Source organism: Balaenoptera physalus (assembly GCF_965194825.1).
Source record: "Balaenoptera physalus genome assembly, chromosome: 4".
Taxonomy (NCBI): domain Eukaryota; kingdom Metazoa; phylum Chordata; class Mammalia; order Artiodactyla; family Balaenopteridae; genus Balaenoptera; species Balaenoptera physalus.
In genome coordinates this window covers 132,299,990-132,310,959 of record NC_138891.1, presented here as the reverse complement: position 1 = coordinate 132,310,959, position 10,970 = coordinate 132,299,990, and positions in this window count along the sequence as shown.

The following is a 10,970-nucleotide window of genomic DNA, read 5'->3' as shown; positions in this document are numbered from 1 at the left end:
TAGTAGCAATATTTAATAACATAGATTTTATAGACTGAGATGAGTGAACTTTTGCTTGGGCTATTTATTATGATGGTGTGACTATCCAAGGATATTGTAGCTATCCTGCCAAGCTATTTCCTTGCTTTTATTTCTGTTTGGGGAATCATCTATTTTGCTATTAGAGCTATTCTATTTGTACTTGAACTTAGAAAGTTCTCTCCATTCTTTGCTTTATTTCATAATAAATTGTAAAATTGCAAAGTTTGTCTTTGAGGACAGTCTTTTAAAAGATAGAGCAGTGATGATTTCTTTCTCTTCTTGGTCTAGGACCCAGAAATATGTCTTGTATGTAATAGTCTGTAGCTGTGGGGAAGCAGTTCGAGGGACTTTGGTTCAAATCCTGGTTTCTGCCCCTTGGCTGCAGGCTTGTTAAGCTCCCTAAACCTTAGCTCATCTATAAAACAAAGATAACGATACCATCACATGCCTCTGTTTCAGGAATAAACTGAGACAATAAGTGTGCATCCCAGGTATCACTGAGGCATCCTGTCATTTGATATTGAAGTGAAATTGGCTTTCACCATCTTTTCTTCTTTGGTGGGAATCCTGGCTACTCCTAGCATCGCTGAGGAATCCAAGAGTGGAGAGGTTGGAGGATGGTGACTTACTGTTTTATTTTCTAATCTTCTCTGGCTCTGAACTTTTACTTTAGAAGAATTAGTTCATTTTATTGATCTTCTTCCTAGTCAATACTCTGTTTCTGTTCAGACTGTAATGATTCAGACACCATAGCACTGTTTCCTTTCCTTGATTTCCACAAAATCTACTCACACAGGCATTTGTGTATCGAACAGACTTTACTGAAAATCTGGGGGTATAGATGATACTTGTACTTTTGTGATGAAAACAACTCAAAATTAAATTTTAGACATAAAGAAGTTCCTTGGCCATTGTCCCTGGGACATTATCACATTCAACTCAAAACCAAATTGCTCCCTCCTTTCCTTCCTCCCTTCCTCCCTCCCTTCCTTCCACAAATGTTAGGGTACCTCTAATGTTCCAGCTTCTTTGCTGGGTGCTGGTTATATGGTTGTGACTTCTGCTCCTCATGGAGTTCATAGCTTAGTTATGTAGAGCAATATCTCTAGACCTTTTATATTTTCCTCTGTGTCTTCCACTTAGGGATTCCATGTGCTTTGCCTTTTCCCTACAAATGCTTGTAAGTGCTTACCAAAGTACTATATCCATAAATTCTCTAAAAACGTAAATTTTTCCACCCTTTTCTCTTATATGATGCTTCTTAAAATAATACAACTACAGTAAAAGCTGGAAATTCATATAACCAACCTCTGGAATATTTGACTTTAAAAATGGTACAAATGAACTTATTTACAAAACAGAAATAGAGTTACACATGTAGAAAACAATCTTATGGTTACCAGGGGGGAAAGGGGGGAGGGATAGATTGGGAGATTGGGATTGACATATACACACTACTATGTGTAAAATAGGTAACTAATAAGGACCTACTGTATAGCACAGGAAACTCTGCTCAATATTCTGTAATGACCTATATGGGAGAAGAATCTAAAAAAGAGGGATATATGTATATGTATAACTGATTCACTTTGCTGTATAGCAGAAAGTAACACAACATTGTGAATCAACTATACTCCAATAAAAATTTTTTAAAAGTTTTAATCACTTAATCATTTAATCATTGCTGGGTCATAGGGTGTGTTTATGATCAGCTTAGTTGATACCACCAGTTCTCCAAAGTGAGTGCGCCAATTTTACTTCCTTACAAGCAATGTAGGACCATTCCAGTTTCTCCACATCCTCACCAACATTTTTAGCTCATAAGGGTTTTAACTTGCATTGTCCTTTGATCAAAAAGATTGAGCACTTTTTCATGTGTTGGCTGACTTTTAGGATATTCTCTTTGGAGAAGTAACTGTTCCAGTTTTTTACCCATTTTTTCTATTGGTTTTTTTTTTTCTTAGGAGTTCTTGAAAACATTCCAGAACTGTATCCATTTGCTGGCTATAGGTAAAGTAAATATCTTCCCTCAGTCTGTGACTTTCCTTTACATTCTCTTAATGGTGTGCTAATGAAGGGAAGCTCTTGATTTTACTATAGGCCATTTTATCAATATTTTCCCTTATAGTTAGTGTATATGTCTGTTCTATTTAAGAAATCTTTGCCTATCCCAAAATAATTTCTTCTAAAAACTGTATTATTTTACCTTTCACATCTAGACCTATGATTCACTTGGAATTGTTTGTGTGCATGGTATGAAGATGTCCAAATCTATTGTTTTCGGTATGTATATCCAATTGCCCAGCACCATTTATTGAAAGAGCGTTCTTTTTCTACTACTCCGCGTGCTATCATTGTTGTAAATCATGTCTATGTATATGCAGGTCTGCTTCTGGATTCTTTATGCTGTTCAAATACCACCTCTAATTACTGTAACTTTATAACAAGTTTTTTTCTTTTCTAGTATAAGTCCTTCAACTATGTACTATGTTTATCTTGGCTACTCTTGGCCACACTGAATTTCCATATAAATTTTAGAATCATCACATTAATATCCTAAAAAACTCTTTACTGTCATTTTGATTTAGATTGCATTGATTCTAGAAATCAAGTTGGGGATAATTTACATCTTTACAATTTTGAGTTCTCCAATCCATGTGTATCCTTTCTTTTATTTGTCTTCTTAAATTTTTCTCAATAATGTTTTATAGTTTTCTGTGTAGAGGCCTTGCATATCTTCTATATATCTATTCTAGGCATTTGATTTTTATGCTGTTGTAAATGGTACTATTTTAATTTCATTTTCTAATTGTTTGCTGCTGGTATGGAAATAAAATTAATTGATTTTTGTATATTGACATTGCTAAATTCAGTTATTACCTCTAATAGGTTATCTATAGATACTTTTGAAATTTCTCCATATACAATCTTGTCTATGAATGACAGCTTTATTTCCTTCCTTTCTGATCTATGTATTTTTATTTATTTTTCTTGGCCTTTGTACTGGTTAGAGTTCTTCAGTACAATGTTGAACAGAAATATGAAAGCAGTCAACCTGGTTTTGTTCTCTATCTCAAGAGAAAGCTTTCAGTATCACGTTTGGTGTAGGCTTTTGTCATAGATACCTTTTATCAGATTAAGGAAATTTGCTTCTATTTCTAGTTTGCTAGGGTTTTCTTTTAATCATAAAAGAACACTGAATTTTACAAAGTGCTTTCTCCATCTACTAAACAGACACTTCACCAAAAAAGAAAAGATAAACAGATAGCAAATAGCATGTGAAGAGATGCTCAACATCATTAGTCACTAGAGATATGCAAATTAAAGTCACAATGAGATACCACTACACATCTAATGGGATGGCTGGAATTAAAAAGACTGCTCATGGGACTTCCCTGATGGCGCAGTGCTTAAGAATCCACCTGCCAATTCAGGGGACACGGGTTCGATCCCTGGTCTGGGAAGGTCCCACATGCCATGGAGCAACTAAGCCCGTGCGCCACAACTACTGAGCCTGCGCTCTGGAGCCCATGAGGCACAACTACTAAGCCTATGAGCCACAACTACTGAAGCCCACACGCCTAGAGTCTGCACTCTGCAACAAGAGAAGCCACCGCAGTGAGAAGCCCGCACACCCCAACGAAGAGTAGCCCCCGCTAGCCACAACTAGAGAAAGCCCGCGCACAGCAACAAAGACCCAACACAGCCAAAAATAAATAAATTAATTTATTTAAAAAAAAAAAAAAAAAGACTGCCCATTGTTGTTGAGGATGTGAAGTAACAGTAACTCTCATACACTAATAGTGGAGATATACAAAGATACAACAACTTCGGAGAAGGGTTTGGCAGTTTCTCAAAAAAGTTAAAGTATGATCCAGCCATTCCTCTCCTAGGTATTTACCCAAGAGAAATGAAAACTTATGTCCATTTTAAGAGTTGGGATTGAATGTTGTTAACAGCTTTACTTGTAATACTTCTAATCTAGAAACAATTCAAATTTTCATCAACAATGGATAAAAAATTGTCACATTTCTATACAATGGAATACTACTCAGCAATAAAAAACAATGAAGTATTGATACTTGAACAACATGGATGAATCTCAAAATAACTGTGCTAAGTGAAAGAAACCAGACAAAAAAGAGTACATATTGTATGATTCCGTTCTGCCTCTATTGACATGATCATATAGTTTTTCTTTTTTAGTTTGTCAATATGGTGAATTACATTAATTGTCAAATGTTAACCTATCTTTGGATCACTGAGATAAACCTCATTTGATCATGATGTATTATCTTTTTAATATATTGTTGAGTTTCATTTGCTAACATTTTTATAAGAATTTCTGCATGTATATTTATGAGGGTTAATGATCTATAGCAATTCCCTCTCACCTCCTGTAATGACTCTGTCTGGCTTTGGTAACACGGTAGTAACTGGCCTCATAGAATGATTTGGGAAATGTCTTTTTCTCTTCAGTTTTCTAGGATAGATTGTATAGAACTGATAGGTGGAGTGTTCTATAAACGTCAGTTAAGTCAAGTTAGGTAATAGTATTGTTCAAGTCATGTATGTCTATTGATCTTCTATCTACTTGCTTAAATTATTGAGGGAGGGATTTTGAAATCTCTGACAATTATTGTGGAATCTTCTATTTCTTCGTGCAGTTCTATCAGTTTTTATTTCCTGTATTTTGAATTTCTTGTTATTGAGTATATCAGTGCTTAGAACTGTTATAGTCTCTTGAGGAACTGACTGCTTTATCATTATGAAATTATCCTTTTTATTGCAGGTAATATTTTTTGCTCTGCAATCTGCTTTGTCTGATATTAATACCTAGCTTTCTTTTGATAGCATAGTGTATCTTTTCCCTATACTTTTACTTTTAACCTATTCCTGGGTTTATATTGAGTATATTTCTTGTAGACATCATGTAATTAGGTCTTTCTTTTTTATCCAATCCAACCATCTCTGTCTTGTAATTGGGACGTTTAGACTATTTAAATTTAATGTGATTATTGGTGTGTGAGTTTAAGCCTACCATCTATCTATTTGCTTTCTATTTGTCCCATCTGTTCTTTATTTACATTTTCTCGATTCTTTTGTATTGAATATTTTTTTGTTTCTATTTTGTCTACTTTGTTGGCATTTTAGGAATAACTCTTTGCAGTGTTTTCTTCATGGTTGCTTTAGAGCAAGGGTTGGCAAACTTTGGCCCTTGGGCCTAATCTGACCTGTTGCCTGTTTCTATAAATAAAATTTTATTGGAACATAATAAAAAAAAATTATTGTGAAATGTTAAAACTATCATAAAAATCTTAATAAAACACCCATGAGTTTTATTTAAAAAAAAAAGTTTTAATCATTAAAAAAAATCTGGGAGTCAGAAAGCTTGTGAGACTCAAGGGAATGTACTGATAACCAACTGAATGGCAAGAATGAATGGTTGGCACATTGGGGTAGAGACCCAGACTGGTACCCTCTACAGCTGTCCTCTGCCTTCAGTAAAGGTGGGCCCTGCAATTTGACCTTAGTCTTGGTAAATATTCACTCCGCCTCTTTTTATTTTTAGGAAGCTACAGCTTGTGCTTAGGAATTTATAAATGGCCCCATATCTAGAGGGCATCATGTAGATTTTATGAAAATGAGGTCTTCACTGATTAAGATCCAACTTCTTTCATATAATCCACTTTCCTATATTTAACTGCTTCATGGACATTTCCAAAAAGATGTCTTATAATCAAATTCAAAGAAATTTTCAAAACTCAAATTGGCCATAGTGTAATTTATTAATCAGGGATGTGATTTATTAATCAGGGTATGTATTGCACACTTCAGATTATAAAACAATTAGGATTGGGAACCAGCTCCCATCAGCACAGGCGAGAATCTATTATAAGCAAACACAATTGCTTTGTATAAGTTGTTCTGTACTTTATTATAAAAATGGATGATCAAAGTGACAATCTAGTATAAAAATTGTGATAATGATAGTCTTAATGCCTGTAAGAAAGACAAGTGATTACTCTGGAGCAGAGCTGGGTGTGGTCAAGGGTAGGATTTGTTTAGAAATGTGTAGGTTTCATAGCCATATACTTACAACCATCATTTATCTTTGTATAAATTTATTTTGGAATTTATTATTGAAATTCCTACATAAAAAAGTGTATCATTTTGGGCCTGAAAGTCAAGCCCCTAAACTCTCTTTTCCCTCCATTAAGCATTTTAATGCAAGTGTTCTTAGGAACACATCAATTGCATAATCGTAGAGAAGGCTGTTTCACTAAAATGAAATATTCTTTTGCTAAAACTTCTCGTCATATTGATTTTTACCTCTTGATTAATGCTGCCACCATCTTCCAAGTCACCTAGGATTGAAATCTTGTCATTGTTTTTCACTCTTCTTCCCCCTAACTTCACACATTTAATTCCTTCTACCATAACAATTCTTTATGTCTTTTTCTTAGCATTTCCTCTAGTCTTACCTACTGTGGGAACTCATTGCCTTTCACTAGAGTATTGTGATTAGCTCCTATGTGATCTAAGTGTCATTCTTCCCTTTCTGTACAGCACTCTCAGATCTATCTGTATTAGTTTGCTAGGGCTGCCGTAACAAAGGATCACAAACTGGGTGGCTTAAACAACAGAAATTTATTGTCTCAAATTTCTGGAGGATGGAAGTCTGAGATCAAGGTGTTAGTGAGGTCCATTCCTTCTGAAGACTGTGAGAAAGAAACTGTCCAATGCCTCACCCCGAGCTTCTGGTGGCTGCTGGCAATCTTTGGCATTCCTTGGCTTGTAGAAGCATCACCCTGAACTCTGCCTTCATCTTCACGTGCCAGTCTCCCTGTGTGTGTGTTCATGTCGTGTCCAAATTTTCTCTTTTTATAAGGACGTCAGTCATATTGAACTAGTGACATACCCAACTCAAGAATGACCTCATCTTAACTAATTCTATCTGCAGAAAACCTTACTTCCCAGCAAGGTCACATTATGAGATACTGGGTCTTAGGACTTCAACATATGAATTTGTAGGAGGCACAACTTAACCCATAAATCTGATAATGTCACTTTTCCACTCAAAAATATCAAAACATGTTCATTACCTGATGAATGCTGTTAAGACTTGCTGGTGTGACATTCATAATTCCCAGAAGAGTATTTAATAAATGTTAATAAATATAAGACTATAATTTTTGAATTTTTAAGTTCTTATTTATTTCTATAATTGAAAGTCTAATTAATAATAGTACAGAGAAACAGAACCAATAGGATGTATGTGTGTAGAAATAAAGAGACAGAGAGAGAGAAAGGGAGAAGGGAGAGAGAGAGAGAGATTATTTTAAGGCATTGGCTTATTGGATTATGGAGGCTGGTAAGTCCAATCTCTGCAGGGTGGGCCATCAGGATGGATACACAGAGAAGAACAGATAATACAGTTGAAGTCCAAAGGCTGTCTGCTGGCAGAATTCCTTCTTGCTTGGGGGAGGTCAATCTTTTATTCTATTCAGCCTTCAACTGATTGGATGAGGCCCACCCATGTTAAGGAGAGTAATCTGCTTTGCTCAATGCCCACTGATTTAAATCCTAATCTCATCCAAAACACCCTCACAGAAGTACCAGAATAATGTTTGACCAAATATCTAGGCACTGTGGTCCAGCCAAGTTGACACATAAAATTAACCATTACATGCATCTTAAAATTTCTTGGAAGAAATACATGTGGGTAATAATCCTAAAGAGAAGAAATAGTTTTTCAAAAAAGATTGTAGTGTTTTTCTCACAGAAAAGTTGTCACCAAACTGTTCTGGGTTTTCATAGAGGTAGGTATGGAAACATATTACATTTTATGGATTTGGGGAGCTTAACTGGGTTAATTACAAGAACAACTCTTTTTGTTCATCTCTATATTTTCCCAGAATTCTTCTTTTGATTAAAGTAGACTTGGTAAACAGGTATAGTCATGGTCTATGTTGCTGTGTCTTTTTACCAATCAGATTCATGCAACTATACATTTATGAAAAGGTAAAAGATTGCTGAGAGACCAGAAATCATATTAAAAAATAATGTGTTCAATAATCTTTGCATTCTTCTTTTTTCCATAGTAGATAATGAAATATGGAAATAAAACTCACCAGAAAGTGAAGCTACTTTACCTTAAAACTTACTCCCTGGACAAAAGCTATAGTTATAAATCCCAGGATTAAGAGGTGCATTCATTTTCAAATTGATTTGATTAAAATGAGGACAGAACTCAGTTCTTCTGGTAGCCCTTGCCAAGATATTAATTCATTGACTCTTCCCTTATGTCAGCATATGATTCTGGAAAGGGTTTGGAAAATTTCTTTTTTTAAAGAAAAGCCTGAAAATGGTCTAAAAAGCATATATAATGTACTTCTGGAAATCAGAAATTTTGGAAGAGAGACAGCTCTCTTCTAGAAAAATCACAGGACTTGGGGTTAGGTCTGGTGATAAATTCAGTTCTACTATATTGATGTTAAGTGGTTTGATCTCTCAGAGCCTCTGTTCCCTCATGTGTAAAATGGCTATAATAATTCTACCTTCAAGTATTAACTAAGGTGATGCTCATTGCTGCATAGTTTCAACAGAACACAATAGGAGTTTATTTCCTGCTCATCCCCAGTCTTGAATGTGTGCTCCTAAGCAGTGGGTAGCTCTTCTACAACAGCTGATTTGGAAACATAAGCACTTTCTATCTTGTGACTTTTCTAACCAAGGCTTCTAATGTGGCTGCAGAGGGGCAAAGAGTGTGGGATTACACGTGGGGAGTTTTTATGAGCCAGACTTGGAAGTGGAATGCATTGCTTCTGCCCACTTTTCAAGGTCAAGTTTCCAGTCATATGGTCACACTTAAGTGCAAAGAACTGGCTCATATGATCTAGATGCAGGCAAAGGAGGAAGAGAAAAGAAAATGAATTTGGTGAACAGCAAGCCTGTGTCTGCAATGTTTCATAACGTGGTTGTAAGAATGAAGAGCACATACATGAAATAAATCAGAGAAAGACAAATACGGTATGATATCACTTAACATGAGGAATCTAAAAAATACAACAAACTAGGGAATATAGCAAAAAAGAAGCAGGCTCACAGATATAGAGAACAAACTAGTGATTACCAGTGGGGGCAGGGAGGGGCAAGAGAAGGGTGGGAAAGCAGGAAGTATACACTATTGGGTGTAAGACAGGCTCAAGGACGCATTTTACAACACGGGGAATATAGCTAATATTTTTAAATAACCATAAATGGAAAGTAACTTTTAAAATTGTATAAAAATAAAAAAAATTGAAAGAGGAATGAGAGTAAAATTTAAAGATCTGACTCATGGTGGGCACTCTGAACCTGGTGGATGAATCTGAATTAGATTTCTATTTGTATCCGTCCACCAAAGGAGCTCTGTTTTAGGAAGCAGAATGTATGAGAAGAGATTCACTTGGGCACTAATCTAACACTTCATGGGCTGCTCACAGCATTGAAGGATCTAACTTTCTAGGAGGTGTTATTTTTTAAACCCAAGGAAAATAATTCTAGATGGTTGAGATGTACATAATTCTGGTAATGTCTACAAGGACTGGGAATTATTTAGATATTTCTAACTTGAAGTAAAATGGGAATTGACCAGCCAACATCTCTGTAAACGAAACGCAGACACATAATGTTATATTTCCATCTAATACATAATATCATCATATCTATGCATATCATATCATATCTAGCACATCTTGAATGATGGAGTCCTCCATTCTGACTGCTATTTTCATTGTGTAACAATATCTTTTGTAAGATACTAGTGCTGGAAGAGACTTTAGAGGTCAATTTATATGACTCCCTCATTTAACAGATGAGGAAATAGGACGGGAGTGACTTGGTTGTCCAATAAACATAGTCAGTGATGGAACCACTAAATGATGTTTAATTGAGTGTTTTTTTATAGAGATATGCAGGTCGCACAATTCAGATACTGCGGCTCCTTATTCACTCTCATTTCTTGATGAGTTACTCTGCATGTAGTCTGTCCAGGAGTATCACATGCTATGTCACCACTGTCAGATTCTATATTCTTTACAAGGGCCCTATAAACCTTTTTCATTCAGCAAAAAATGATTGGTAGTTTATTTGAAATTCAAATGTAACTGGTAGTCCTTTATTTTTATTTGTTAAATCTGGCAACCTTACGCAGGATACACTTAGGGAACTACTCTTTTCTCTAGAGGACTTAGCTGGCTCTCTAACCACAGAGGCCTGACCGACCCTTCCTGATGTCCATCCTGTCCTGTTGGACACGCCCCCCCCAGCGGTCCTCAGGACACATGATGGGGCAGTGAGGCTAAGCTGGCATACAACTCACCACCTGCAAAGTGGTAGGCTGTTCTAGTCGAAGATTCTACTGAGCCTTATCTCACAACCAATCTCTTGTTCTCTTTGTCTACTCAAGACATCTTCCCTACCCTCATCCTCTACTGTGTCTAATTCTCACTACTAGTAGTCTTAGTCTTTGAAGTTTTTTTTTAATTATAGGTATGTCCCAGTTGAGACAAGTATTTGTTGACAAAAATTTATTGTTTATTTGAAATTCAAATGTATCTGGGATTCTGTATTTCATTTGTAAAATTCTGCAGAAGTCTTGTTTGATATTATATTAATTTTGGAATGGAAAGAAGGAGTTCCATAGGGTAAATGTTTGAAAAGTTCAGGTCCAATTCATTTTACATGATTTGCTTTCTCACTCCTCTCAGATCCTTAATATTGCTACTATGTACTGTGAATCTCTGCTACAGAGACAGTATTCAAATGTTCATCCATCTATCATCTACCTATCTATCTATCTATCTATCTATCTATCTATCTATCTATCTATCTATCATCTCTATCTGTCTTCTTTTACTGTTTTAACCATGAAACCCCTTCATCTTGGAGCATATAGTGGGACT